The sequence below is a fragment of the Anolis carolinensis genome, chromosome 1, assembly GCF_035594765.1.
Source record: "Anolis carolinensis isolate JA03-04 chromosome 1, rAnoCar3.1.pri, whole genome shotgun sequence".
NCBI classification, from domain to species: Eukaryota; Metazoa; Chordata; class Lepidosauria; order Squamata; family Dactyloidae; genus Anolis; species Anolis carolinensis.
The window spans coordinates 108899234-108914389 of record NC_085841.1 but is presented as its reverse complement, the minus strand read 5'-3'; the positions used below and the strand labels follow the sequence as shown (position 1 = coordinate 108914389).

General features: G+C 37.5%; 1 long non-coding RNA gene across 2 annotated transcripts in view; it reads left to right on the top strand.

Moving 5' to 3' along the window:
- LOC107983466 (uncharacterized) overlaps window positions 1-10733 on the top strand; it is a 129901-nt gene extending 119168 nt beyond the window's left edge. For both annotated transcript variants that reach the window (XR_001730886.2, XR_010006039.1), the window contains one exon: window positions 10343-10733. This is a non-coding gene — a long non-coding RNA (uncharacterized LOC107983466). The remainder of the gene's footprint in view (window positions 1-10342) is intronic.
- The last annotated feature ends 4423 nt before the right edge of the window (window positions 10734-15156 follow it).

Genomic DNA, 15156 nt, shown 5'->3' with positions numbered 1-15156 from the left:
GTTTCCTGAAGCTACCTTCCCAAAGCCTCATCTTCTGAACATACAGAATATATGTCTCTCCGCTGTTCACGACGCATTCACTTGGCACATAGTGTTAAAAGAGATAGAATTTACACTAGAAACAATGTACTTCGTGTTGCACCTCTCCAGTGAACGTTATATGGGTTTGAAGATAATACAGCTCTACCAGGCACACTTGCCTAAATACAGTCTACAATCAATATTGCATTCTGCCTTGACAGAAAGCTGAATTTTTATCTGTTAAATGTGTGAGCTTGGGGCAGCTATGTGTCTGAAGTGGTTTAAATCTGAAATGTGATGCGTTGCGCAGAAAGTTGATTGACATCTTTGTTTATTGAAAAGTATTACATGAACAACAAAACACAGGCAGAGACAGAACACTCCATAGCAAAGTGCAGCTGTATTATTTTTCAACCCTATGTGTTCTGCCTCTTTGATGCTTGTCTGATGTAATAAAGCCAAAGGATATAAAACAAACAAGAATCTTTTGTAACACGGTAGTCAAAAAATTTGGACATGATTTGGGAGGCAAGGGATAAAAAAAACAGTGGCAGATGATCAAGGTGGGAAAAGAAGTAACCTTGCAACCGGTGTTTTGTTCTCAGAGTTTTTCAACTTGAAAATAAATTACAGAGTGTGTAATGAACAGAATGTTACTAAATCGAGACATTTTTACATATGTGCCTAAAGAACTAGGGGGAAATATGCTGATGATTAGTTTTAAAGCATCAAACATGCAGAATAAAGGATTACGGTCATTTAAATTTTGTGTTAGAATAATTATCCTTTTCACTGAAATCTGCCCATGTCTTATTAAAGCTTTAGTATGTTAAGGTAAATAGAGGTTAATGTTGCTGATACTTCTACCAAAGAAGTATGATCTCTAATCTTAGTTTGATAAAATATTAGTGAATTGTACACTAAAGCTAATCACCATAGGCTAATTTAGAGAACTGTGAAATCCTCCCCTGAAAAACTCTTGATTTCTTTTTTTTTTTAAAAAAAGGAAAATCTGAAGATAACATGAAGATAACACATGCAGACAAATAAATATATAATAATAATGTTAATGATAATGCTTAGGAGAAATACCTTTTTCAATATATTGAGGCTTTCTTTCGTGAGGGTATTAAAATTTCAACTTTTTATTTTAGTATCAGTGGAAAAATCATAATAATTGAGATTGCTTTGATTTTAAAGTCATCCCCAAAAGAATGTTAGTCTTTATAAAAATTCATTTATTATTATCATATACACATATTTAGGACTGAACTGAGTATTTGTATGTTTCAATTTCCAAAATGCACAACCAATATTATAGTAACTCAGCAAATCCAACTGTGCATAGTTGTATATGTTTTTTAAAAAATTAGTTTGTGTTGTCATCAACAAATATGCATGAGCAGTCAGAGACCCAAAAAGGGCACATCTGTGTTTCAGTGATAAAAAAGGAGCTGAATTCATCATTTTTCTTCATTTCTTACTTTCTTTCAACTTTTGCTGAAATTACACTTTTAGTAGAGACAGTTGTTTAATAGCCATTTACTCATACCACTGATAGTGCCTAATTTATTTTCTAATGTAGCCACTGTAACTTGTAAAATTCTTACATTGTTTTTAAAGAACAAATACCAATAATAAAAAATATTACTGGAAGACAAGCACTATGAAGTACTCTATTATCATGATTCCCATTGGCCAGAAACACACACATGGAATAATTGCTGATCTATTCAAATAGTAACTGGGTATGGTAGTTAGTGAATTTGGTTCTAAGAGGAAACAAAGAATTAGAACCTACTACTGTGATGACACATCAAATTGTGGTGGCAAATACTCTTAGGGGTTTAGAGATCCCAACAAAACTATTTCCCAAGGTTATTTCATGTTTATTATTTATTTTGTCATTGTTATCTACTGTCAATTTGATTTTGCCTTATGGTAAATCTATGAATGAAATACCTCCAAGACACTTGATCATTAACTGTTCTCAGATTTTGTAAACTCAGGCTTGCAATCCATTTCTGGTGGACTGCATTTCCACTGCCTTGTGAACTGATTTCTACCTTTTCATGTGTGTGTGTGTGTGTGTGTGTGTGTGCTCTAAAGACCAATCAAGGTAGTTAGCATCTCCTTAAAATAAACAATACATCTCTGAAACAAGTGAAACACTTAATTCCTTAAAATAATAATCAATAAATAACAAAAATATTAAAGCAGTTTAAAAATCATTCTGAAGATGTCTTCACATACTTCTTCAAAGCAGTGAGAATAGGAGCTGATTGCATTGAGGATATTGCATTACTAAATGTAGAAAAATGCAGGAGAAAGTCCTCTTCTGCATGCCTATCAAGCAGGTCAAATCCAACACATCAATGTCTTTGAGATACCTTGTCTTTCTCTTTCTAAGCTTTTTAAAAGAAAATTCTAGTTTAAAATGTTATAATTGATTCTTTAGACCAGTGTTTCTCAAAGTGTGCTCGTCCAGGTGTTTTGGACTTCATCTCCCAGAAATCGCAGCCAGCCTACCAGTTGTTAGGAAGTGTGGCAGCTGAAGTCCAAAACATCTGGAGGAGCACAGTTTGAGAAACTCTCCTTTAGACTCCGGGCCCTTCCAGACTGGCCCAAAATGTGGAACCTGTCACGGGTTTACCTGAGGCGTCCAAATGACACCTCAGCTAAACCCAAATTAATCCATAGTAAAATGGGAATTCCCAGTTTACTGCAGATTAATTATACACCTGGAAAGATCTGGATGTAAGATCTGGACCTTAATGTAAAGTCCAGATCTTTCCAGGTGTGGGCCCTGTGGGGACTGACTCCCAGGATTGCTTCCGCAATCTCGAGGCTCAATCCTCACTGCAATCCTGGTTCTTCGGGTTCAAAGAGCCTGAAGGAGCAGGACGGCACCCCCACCATCCTCTTTCCTCCCATCCCCTCATTTACTCCCAAAACGTACCTAAGGAACCTGACTGTATGCTCAGGCCCCTCCAGCGAAAGCTCCTTGTGTGTCAAAATGAATCGTCAGGAGGTTGGGTTCCCCCCCCCCCAATCCTGACACAGCATTTTGACATGTCAGGCCGCTCAGGTAAGTTTTGGGGTATATGGGGGGCATGGAGCCACCCCCACCTCCCAGAGAAAGCCCGGGTTTGGAGTTGGGGTAAGCTCAATTCCTCCCAGGACTGAAACCTGTCTGGAAGGGCCCTAATAGGCAATTTGACCATCTGCACCAAATCATTTCTACCATTGGTGAAGACAAAGGAAACAATTTTTCCTAATGGGGCTTGATAGGACAATTAAGTATTTGTAATTAGGTTTAGTAGAGCATATTAATATTGGTAGAACAATTAAATATTGGTGATCAAAATGAATAGTACCATTGCTGTTATGTGCCTGAATTAAGACAACCCTAATATGATGTCACTATGCAAGAGTTATTGAGAGGAGCTTTGCTATTGCCTCCCTCATAGATTGAGAGAAAGTGATTTTCAAGGTTATACAGTGTGCTTATATGGCTGGGCTAGGGAACTGAACCCTTTTATCTCAGATTCCTGGTCTAACACACCACTATTCTGGGCTAGCTCTCTAAACCAAGTAGTACTTATGCTTTTCTGCAACATAAAAAAAAACTTAACTAGACACCATAAAGATGTAGAGCAGAATTGTATACATGTCTATACAGAGGAAAATCCTCTTGTTCTCAATAGTGTTTATTTCCTGGGGTATGTGTATCAACATGGACAGTTTAAAAACTAGCAATGTAAACACTGTAGTGTCCATACTGCATTAGCCTTTACCACCTGAAGTACATATGCAGTTGTATTAAACTGATTGGATCTGATTCAAGTATATATTGCAACCCCCCCCCCCCCCCAGAATTGATTTGAAGTCAAGAGTTTAAAGGGTTATAAAAACAGATCTAACAAATAGAAGATCAAGTGAAGACAGAGAACTGTACAGTACATATAATTCATTGACAAGTTGATCACCTGATCTTATACAGATGAACTATATAACTCTCTGACTCTAGGTATCTTGACAGCTCCACTAAGTGATGGGTACATTTTTATCATGTGTCTTGCACAGATGTGTGATAAAATGGCCATCTGTGTGCCTCCTCTACATGGTCCTCTTTTACCACTCTCTTGCTTCCCAGATTTATGATCAGTTGCAGAAGTGTGGTAAAGTCCCCATCACTTGGCAAGACAACAGTGGTGGTACTGCCAGACTGTAAGCCTCTCAGCAGTTAACATGGTTTGAAGCAGAACGAGGACCTGCCATACTGTGTCAGTTTCCAAGTCCATGAACAATAAGAGTAAGCTGAAAACTTCTAGTGTAGCAAGTGATTTCCTTCCTCCCATGGCTTTCTCTGCTGTTACCTTGCTGCAGAGAAAAAACCCTCATCAATTCCCAGTATTCATGCTTCCTTCTTCAACCTGCTACCCTTCAGTTGTGTTTGCCAAGCAGCATTCCCATATTAGGCTAAAGAATTCTGGTAGTCCAATATATCTGGGGACCACAGGTTGGCTGATGTGGTGTGTGTTTGAAAGGCCTCTTATGAGATGTCCCAGAGACATCTAATGTGTCTTCAAAGGACTTTGGGCATGTGCAAAAGGTCCACCTGCTAGGGATTTTTTAGAAAAAATCCTGAAACAGACTGTAGAATCCAGTCTTGTTTTATAAATTTTGTTCAGTGCTTTGACAGAATAAAGGTTCCTCTAGAAGGTGATACAGAAAACTAACTTCCCTTAGCTCTTACAGTCATACTGAAGCAAACTACATATTGGTTCTGTATTATATATTTCCCAGTATCATCTTAAAGTGAATGCCTCTGATGTTGTTAGTATAGCAACTGTTTCTCTCCCACGTGCCACCTAATGATAATCATGTTTATTCAAAAATATCCCATGGTTTTCATGGGATTTACTTCCAAGTAAGTGTGCGTAGGAGTGTCAGTCTTAGTTATTCTACACTCAACATAAGGAAGCCTGGGGGGAAAACAAGGAGGGATTTTTTTTCCTCCCTGGATATTTTTTCACAGGCAAAAAGACATTCTCTTCAGTGTTTCACAAGGTTTAGTGCCAGCAAGGTGGTACATAAAGTCCCACTGACTATTGAAAGCTGTTTTTATCCTGGAAATATTCAAAGCATGCAGGAGTCTCTAAAGTGTCTGTTCCAGGGGTACATTAATGCATTTGAAAGGATATTAAAGCTTAACATACGGGGGGAAATCCTAGCTGCAAAATGTAAAACTGCTTAACAGAATTACATCCAGAACTTTGTGTATTATATTTGAAAATAAATCATCTTATACTTGCTCATATTAAAGCTGCATGTCGTTTTGGGAGACTTTAGAATATTGGACAGGCTTCATTTTTTTCTAGTTCTGAACCTTTTTATAGTGTATGTACATGCTCTGTGCAGAAGATGGCTGATGACCTATTTTTCCCATCACAGATTCGTCTCATGTACAAAGTCTAAAAATAGAAAAACAATAATATACATACATCCCCAAGCGTCTAGTACTTCTCCCCCAATATTCAGTTGCAAAGAGAGTCGTGTTTTAATTAATATACCTTCTCACTTTAAAGCCTCCAATTAACCTTTACTGATTTTATGTTCTTCATAATGCAACAGATTCTTCTCAGGCAGAGAGTTGATCTGACTTCTGAACGAAAAGCTTGGAATGTTTTTCTTGAACTCCATAGTGACTCCTATTGGTCTGTTTTTGAAGAATTGACCAGATTGTTCAACAAGAATAAGATTTACATGGAAGGACCATAAATCTGTCTTGACCACCTTTTTAGCTTCCTGGAGCATTTTGGGGGGACAAAGAAAAACTGAACACAAATAAAAATGAAATGAAATACAATCAGTGTTAATGAGAGGACATTCAATCACTTCTACAAGGAGCAGGTCTGAAGGAGCAGGTTTGCAGCTTGGAAGTTCTCCAGGACACAGATTTGTTGCTATTCCTCTAATGGTGTATAACATTAAAACACTGTGAAATTACTGAAAAACAATAGTAAGAGCACTATATCAAATGTAACAAAACCAGCTAGTACCTTTTGAGCAGGAGCATTGGCCTAGTGAATTGGTAGGTTTCTATAGGCTTAAATTAAAACCTCACTTATAGACCAAAAGTTAGTTCTTCAATTCTGTTTGAAATCTGCTAGTGATGGAGTCTGGCAGAAGTCAGCAGGAAGACAGGAGCACAGATCAAGAAACAATGTACACAAATCTTCATACAGACTGGAAATCTCGCGTTTGTTCACTTCAGGTACAGGGATTGTGAAAGTAGCCTTAAAGGGAATCAGGGGATTCAACAGGGAGATCTTTGCAATTGGACTAATGGCAAAACATCCCCTCATCACATTTATTTCCTTATGCTGTGTAACTGAATCTGATAAGCTGGTCTAATGGCAGAATAATTCAAACCATGGCCTCCTTAAGTAACTTGCTATTGTCATATCTAATCAATAGTTAAACTTTAATAGGTTTGGTTGACCAATAATCTCTACTTGTTGTCTTCATTCAAGGAGCATCTGAAGGCTGATGCGCTGCTTCCCTCCTTGCCCACCCTGCCAAGTTCAACTGCCAATGCACCCTCTACCACACTGCACATTCTCCTCCATTGGGCTTATGTTAAAATGTTTGCATTTACCAATCCAAGTTGAGTTTCCCTTATATGAAATGCTTAGAATCAGAAGTATTCCATTTTTGGTTTTAAAAAAATAGAATACTAGTATATACATACCTGAGATATCTTGGAGATGAGCCAAACACAAAATCCATTTATGTTTCATAAACACTTTATACATATAGCCTAAAGGTCATTTTATATGTAATATATTAATAATTATATACATGAAATAAGATTTTTGTCCACTGAACCATCAGAAAGGAAAATTATCATTACCTCATTCACCAGTGTAGACAATTTTGGATTTTGGAATCTGGATAAGAGATGCTCAATTTGTATTGTTTTTAAATTATTTTTTAAACTTTTATTTAAAAAATTAGCTTATCATGTAAGACAAGAGACTGCTAACCTGTATTATGTTATTTAAACATTAACACTTGAGTCACTATATTTAAGAATACTGTTTTTGACCCAGGTACTGTCAACAAACATGCTACATACAATGAGATTCTTCTATAGTGTCCTCACAAATAACGCCTGTGTCCATACGTGATTGTTGCCATCTAGAACAGGGAAAATGATACTATTTTTAAAGCACATGCCCCAAACTGTAATTAGGTGATCCACACAACTGGAGTTATCATATGAGAAAGAAATGTAGGAATACTGTCAGAAGATGATGATTTAATTGCTTTTTCAATTCTCTATTATCATTTAAGAATATACAATAGATACTTCTCAGCTGAGTCAATTTCTGGACTGAGCAGAAAAGAAACCAAAGTATTTCTAAGGAAAAGAAATTTCAAACACAGAAGGAACATCTTTCTTAGTAGTTTTCAATATTTTTAGTACCTCAAAGCAATTTGCCCTTAGGAAAAAGGAATTTGATCTTTGCTTGGCCTGACAGTTTCACACCAGGTGGGCTCCTATGACAACAGTCAATGAGAGAAAGAAAAGGTTAATTTTCCCAGTGCAGGACTAAAATGTGGAGCTGCCCCAGTGTGGAATATTGGAAAATTTTGTGGCCTACAAAATAATATCATCAATCCAACAGCTACAAAGAATTGTGTTTAAGAAGTAATTTGATTACTCTTTGTTCATAAAATATATATTTTCTGCAAATATATGTGCAGGAGACATCTCAATATCTCTTTGTATATAAGCATGAATGGTCTTGTAAACATGCAGTGGATTATTTTGTTTTCAGCCTTCTCTCCCAAAACAGTATTTGTAATCAATCCTTAAGCTCTTCTTTAAACTTGGAGGAACTAAAACCACAGCTTAGGGATGGCTTTTGTTCAAAAAAGAAAGTGAAAAGATAGATGTGTACACCAGAGATCTCTATATGCCTCTTATGTTGTAAATATTTTGGTAATTGATTATTTATTATTTTTGATGATGGTATTTTTCTGCAGAAACTAGTGTTAGAACTCTTTTGTTTGTATTAGTGAATGCTGTGCTACAAGTTAATACAATGATTGATGATTCTTTTGATAGTTCATTTCCTTTAGAATGTCAACTAACAATAATCCTGTGCCACAAGCTTCAGTTATATATTATTTGAAGTTGTTGTTGTTGTGTTCTGATTGTTCCAATGCCTGTTTGGACTCTATGGGTGTGCCTTATGTTGGCCAAAAGATTGTGCGTGTCACATGCTACTAATCACATGCAGTTGTTTGCTAGGGCAGTAACCATCAATGTAATCATATGATAAATGTTGTAGAGTTGGTGTAATCATCTGGTCAATGTTGTAAAAGAGTGTTACAGAAACATCCACATGATTATACAACCTGCAATATATATGGAATTGCTCTGGATTCTTAGACTATTGGAACTGTGAGTCACTGGGGAAAAACATAAAATAGTATTAATTGCTTGTTAAAGTGAGATTAGGCCTTTAAAACGTGTTCTAGGTTTAGTACTACAGACAGATTAGAAATGTGGTGTAACATTGATATGTAGTTCCTTTTTAGTTCAGGCAGGAAATTAATTTCATTGAAACATTACCCTGTTCCTTCTAAACTAAAATTAATTAAGATGTTTGGTTTTCCTTTCCCACTCATCAGAGAAGAGAAGGTGGAAGTTTCAAGGGAAATATTATCTAGCTATCCCTTGCTAGGGAATTTGGATAATGTTGCAATTTTCCAGTTCTTCTAAGACATACATTGTTATTTTCTGGTCAAAAGAATCTTCTATATTAACACACCTTTCATTTGCCCCTATAAATGCCAGGCAGAGTAAACAATGGGATAGTTGGGAAATAATTGAGAAATGGATCTGCCATTGCATTCTGTGGTCTGATATCTCATATTGACCTATACAGGATCATAGAATCTTCCATGCACGAATACACATCCAAAGGTACTGACTGATGGCCACCCATACTCTATTTAAAACCTCCAGAGAAGAAGTTTCTACCACACTCCAAGGCAGTATATTTCATTCTCAGACAGCTTTTACCATCAGGACATTTATTGCAATATTCAGATGATGCTAATAGCATGATCTTAACTTCTGTAAAGCTGTAGTTTCTGAATTATCTGTTATTTCATTGACTTCTCTCACATGAACAGTGAGGAATGAATGAACCAATGTACATTTGATTCATAAATCTGCAGCAAGTAGGGCTTCATATAGACTGTATTTGTATAGAAAACTGTATTTTCCAGAAAACACTGCTTCCTGCACAGGCATACTGTTTTATACTAAAAACACAGACACCAATGTATTTTTGTTCAAGCACTTTTTCATATGAAGTTTCCAAATGTAAAAAGAATCTCATGGTAGTTGGCCATATCCTTGATGAGGTGTTTTAATGTCTTATGAAGTATGAGAAATTCACAAGCATTTTGAAATACTCTTATAACATTTCTGTGAATGCAACTCCATTTTCTCTCCAGTTCTTTCTTATCATCATGGGGAAATTGGGAATGCAGGGAGTGGTACTGAGAAATATGGATATAACTGGCTCTACTGTATTGGGGGGGGATATAATGGCATGGGCTACTGTGGTTGAATTTTGTTGGGTGACTTTCCAATGTCTTGGTGTTTCTAAGCTGCAGTAAATTGAATCACAGAATAGAATCTTAGGACCTCATCATATGTGGTGAGTGAAGTGTCTTCTCCCTGCTTCTCTCCACTGCCGGCATGGAATCCCCTGGAGTCCATCACACGATGCAGGGCTACTTCTGGTGGGATTCCGTGAGGCTCTGTGTTGGCACTGTTGTGACAGCAGAGCCCAGAGAACAAAGCAAGAGGAGCCAAAGAGGGAGCAGAGACAGACAGGGAAATGTTGTGAGAAGGGAGACAACAAGCCTCGACAATAGGGAGCAGAATGTGATGGTTCCCTCTGCTGTCCCATAGTTCGCCCCGCTGCACCTTGCTTTACCCTTGACCATCTGATAAGGTCCATAAAATTGGAAAAGGTCACAAAGACCATCCCATCCAAACTCCTTCCATGCAGAAAAATATACTCATACCACTCCTGACATACAAAATTTGCAAATATATGTTTAAAAAATTATCCAATGGGCTGAGCCAGTATAAACAGCTCCCAAAGGAACGAGAGGGAAGCCTTGAAAAACTCGCTGTTTGGGTTATGTGCCTTCCTATGTTGAAACCAGAAAAAGAAGATTAATTCTACCCCTTTCTTCCCTTCCTCCTCCCCCCCCCCCCCAGCAGTGTGCTCATCATCTTCTCAGCAACAGAGAAAAAGCAATACAGTATCCTACTTCAATTTCCTACTCGGAGCAGCCCACCGAACTGGAGCATTGTTTCCTCCTTTCAGCTGTTCTGATTAAAGAAAGTGTGGAGATACTTTTAAAGTAAGACATTTCTACAGGTGGAAAAAGCAACCAAGAATGATGTTCCGTGTCCTTATACAGCAGGAATCGAAAGAGGAAAATCACATGGTGCATCAAATTAACAGTATACCTGTGGAAAGAATCTAGTGGGCCATAGGAAACAGTTTTTCCAAATACTGCTGAGATTGTATCTCCTTATGGGAGAATTCTGTGTGTTGTGTGTTTGATGTCCATCTTATTACACAATTAAAAAATCTTTACTTCAATATTGTAGCTGGTTTTAATATATTTTGGGGTGCTGAATTTGCAAAAACACATTAAAAATTTGCCTGCCATCCCCCCGAAATAATGAGACAACACAAGTGAAATGGGTTTAAATATGGGCAACTCTATTCATTGTTGCCTATTTAACTCTGAAACTCAATGTAACTCTATTCTGGTGAAGAATCTGGTAGAAAACCCAGCTGAGGTAGTGTCCCTACCTGGCCTACCCCTGGGCTGATAAGGGCAAAAACACCTGGTCCCTGGTTAACCTAAACCCAAGCAACCTTTAAGGGGAACGTGTTGGAGAAGCCTCCCTCTCCACATTCCAAGGGCATTTAGTTTCACCTAGATCAGCCCCGCCCCCTCCAAACCAGTTCCAGCTGGAACTGCATGCCACTCTTCAAGGGAGGAGGCAAGTGCTGTGCAGTCGCAGGAATCAAATGAGGGCACGAAACTGGCAGCACTGAAGCCGCCCACTCCCATCATGTGCCTGAGCCAAAGGATCACTAGGCCTCAAACTGCTCCCCAGGTAGGACCAAGAGAGGCCTGTGGAGTGGGGGGGGGGAGGAGGGGGTGACCCAGAATACCCCTTGCCACCTGCCCCACACCCAGCCAGTAACACCCTTTCCTATCGTCGAGTATCCAGGGAGAGCACAAGGCCAAAACTCTGCTTCACCCTGGTCCCACTGGACAGACTTTCCTCTCGATGTTCTTCCTCTGAAAGTCCAAAAAGGAATGAAGCTGCGGGGGCTGGCTGATCACTGGAACTGCATGTCTCTCCTCGGGGGAGGAGGCAAATCACTCTCCTCCACCAGCTTTGTTGGGGGAGGAAAGTCCTGTTTCACCACACACTATTATTTCATGAATTTGATATTTTATCTATTCAATTGTTACTGTCTTAAGTGTGGGCACTGATGTTTTAGTGTGAGTTCTTTTAGTGTCCTTTGAACAGATTTTTGTGTTTCATGTCAGTGAATTAAAGTGTTTTGAAAGTCTATTCAAATACTTTAACTTTTTTTTACATATCAATATCATATTATAAATAAAATATTTATTATAAAATAAAAAGTCAGAGTACATTGTAAAAAAACCCATATATGATGGAGCAAATCTGGGGTCATTTTTTGTTTCAGAATACCAAATCAATTTTGAAGAACTGTTTTATTTAATCTTTCTCTTGGTGACCTTGATTGTGGGTTTCCCAGAAGGAATCAAGTTGACCACTGTAGAAAGCAAGGTGGTGAAAAAAATAAAAATAAAATGCTTCTTTTTTTTGCCAAGAATTTTTATTGAAGGATTTTCCTAGGGATGGGAGGGGGGGGGGAAGAAAAAAAATCCAAATGGGATAGGAGGAGCAATATGATAAAAACTGGAAGAAAGAGGGAAGGGAAAAAGAAGAAGAGAAGAAAACAAAAAAAATCGAGAGAAAAGAAAAGTAAAAAAAAAATGTCGAGCTTCCTTTCTTCATTAAGGTGGGAGTGGTGTACGAAAAAACCCCCCCAAAAATTCAGCGAACAGAAAAAAGTCCATCATGCTTCTCTTTACTATAGCCTATTGTGTCTCCAGATTCGTTGTGTGTCGAATTCAGATAAGCAGCTTAATCTTGCTTTCTTTCATCCATTCTTTAAATAAAGACCAGGCAGTCTTTTTTCTATTCTTTAATTGCATTGTTGCAATCCGTGAGGTCAGTTCGTCCATGTTCATGACGTCCAGCATCTTCTCCAGCCATTGGTCCTTTGTTGGTGTCACTTTCTGTCTCCACATTCTAGCGTATACGATTCTCGCGGCAGTAATGATGTAGGTAAAAAGCTTGTTTATGTTCATACTCCAATCGGTGTTTGTTAAACCGAGTAGGAAGAATTCCGGTTTTAGAGGGATTTTTGTTTTCAAAATTCTCTGACTGATCTCATGTATCTCTTTCCAATAGAGTTTAGCCATATCACAGTTCCACCAGAGGTGGTGAAAGGTTCCTTCGAGTTTGCCACATTTCCAACAATTTCCATTCAAATCTTTCGACATTTTCGCCAATTTGTGTGGGGTTAAGTACCATTGATGGGTCAACTTAATTAGATTCTCTTTTAATTCGTAGGAATAAGTGTAATTCATTTTTCTTTTCCAAATTGTGTCCCATTCCTCTAATGTAATCAATCTACCTATATTCATAGCCCAATTTATCCTTATTGAAGTACTCTTGCAGTTGGTAGTATTGAAGCCAAGATATCTTGGTGAGGTTTGTGTTAATTTCATCGTGTGATTTCAATCTGAAGTCTTTGTTTTCTCTTCTCAATATGTCCTTGTAAGTTGGCCACACATTCCACCCCATCTCTCTTCTTTGGAACAATTTAATTGATGAGACCCACAATGGGGTTTTGCTGTAGAATCTTGTTTTATATTTCTCCCATGTTCTCAATAGGGCAGACCGGATAAAGTGATTTCCAAAGTTCTTCTCGGTTCCCCCCCCCCCCCCCCGTACCATAGGTACGCGTGCCACCCAGCTCTAAGATCATGACCCTCTATTGCAAGTAGTTTTTTTGTTTTGTAGTATGATCCAATTTCTAACCCATTCTAAACAGCATGCTTCTGCATATAATTCCAGGTTAGGCAGACCCAGTCCTCCTCTACGTTAGTTGTCTGTTAAAATTGTATAATTGATTCTTGGTTTTTTATTGTTCCATAGGAATTTTGAAATATCCTTATTCCACTGCTGGAAGATTCTTTTATTTCTGATTATCAGTAGATTTTGAAAAATATACAGCAGTTTGGGGAGAATGTTGGATTTTACAGCGGCTATCCTTCCTAGCAAGGATAGTTTTAAAGATGACCAGTTAGTTAAACTCTTCTTTATTTCCTTCCACTTGTTTTCATAATTGTTTTGAAAAAGCTGGCAGTTTTTTGCAGTGATGAAGATTCCAAGGTATTTTAGTTTAGTGGTAATATCTAGACCCGTGAGTTCTTTTAATTTTTCCTTTTTATCCTTCGAGATGTTTTTCATCAGTATCTTTGTCTTTGTTGATTTTGAAGCCTGAGACCCTTCCAAAGTCTTCAATTTTTCTGAGCCATTTCTGAATATTATTTAAAGGGTTCTCAATTGTGCAAATTAAATCATCAGCATATGATCTGAGTTTGAATGATTCTTTGTGAATTTTAGCACCTGTCAGTTGTGGGTCTTCTCTGATCGAGTTTAATAATATTTCCATAGCTAAAATGAAAATCAGCGGGGAAAGGGGGCAACCCTGTTGGGTTCCTTTTTCTATTTTAATTTTCTTTGACTCCTGGCCATTAATTTGTAGTTTTGCCTCTTGCTTACTGTAGATGGCTTCAATTGCGTTGTAAAAATAATGGCCTATATCCATTTCCTTGAGGATCATTTTGAAGAAGTTCCAATCCAACTTATCAAACGCCTTCTCAGCGTCCACTGATAATATAGCCAGTTCCTTCTCATTATGGGCTTCGTAGTATTCAATAGTATTTATAATACCCCTTAAATTGTCTCTGATGTTTCAGTGTGGGAGGAAGCCTGTCTGCTTTTCTTTTATCCACTGTGTTAAAAACACTTTAAGTCTATCTGCTATGATATTGCTAAAGATGTTGTAATCGATGTTGAGAAGCGAAATTGGTCTGTAGTTTTTAATGTTAGTTGTATCGAACCCTTCTTTATGGATTAATATGATATTAGCCAAATTCCATGTTTCTGGGATTTTTCTGTGGTGCAATGCATCATTCATTATTAATTTAAGGTGTGGTTTTAAAACCTCTTTAAATTGCTTGTAATAAATTGCTGTTAGGCCATCTGGTCCTGGTGCTTTGCCTATAGCTAATTTATCTATTGCTCTTCCAATTTCATCCTCCGAGATATCTTTGTTAAATGCCTCTCTCTCCAGTTCTGTTAGACGGGGAATCTTTTGTTGCCCTAACTATTGGTTAATATCTTCCTTTTTAATGTTGTCCTTCTTATATAGGTCTTCAAAGTACTTATTAAATTGTTTTAGAATATCTTGATCCTTTGTATAAGTTTTATCCCCGATAATTACATGCAAGATATGTTGTTTTTGTTTCTTTTTACCCAATTTCCTTGAAAGCTATTTTCCGGGCTTATTAGCGTTTTGAAAATGATATTGTCTTATATATTTTAGTTCTCTTTCTATCTGATCCAGTTTCAAAAAATTCTTTTGTTTGTGGAGAAGATTCAATTCTTGTGTTAGTTTGTTATTTCCTGGGTTTCGCTTCAATTTATTCTCCACTGTTTCTATTTCTTGATGTAGTTCTTTTAATTTCTGAGTTCTCTGCTTGTTTCTAATGCTGTTCTGTTGAATAAAGTGGCCTCTCATTACGGCTTTACTCGCCTCCCAAATGATTTTATTATCCATGTCCTTCGAGGAATTTATTTGAAAATATTCTGTTAGGAGTTTTTGATTTTTTATAACA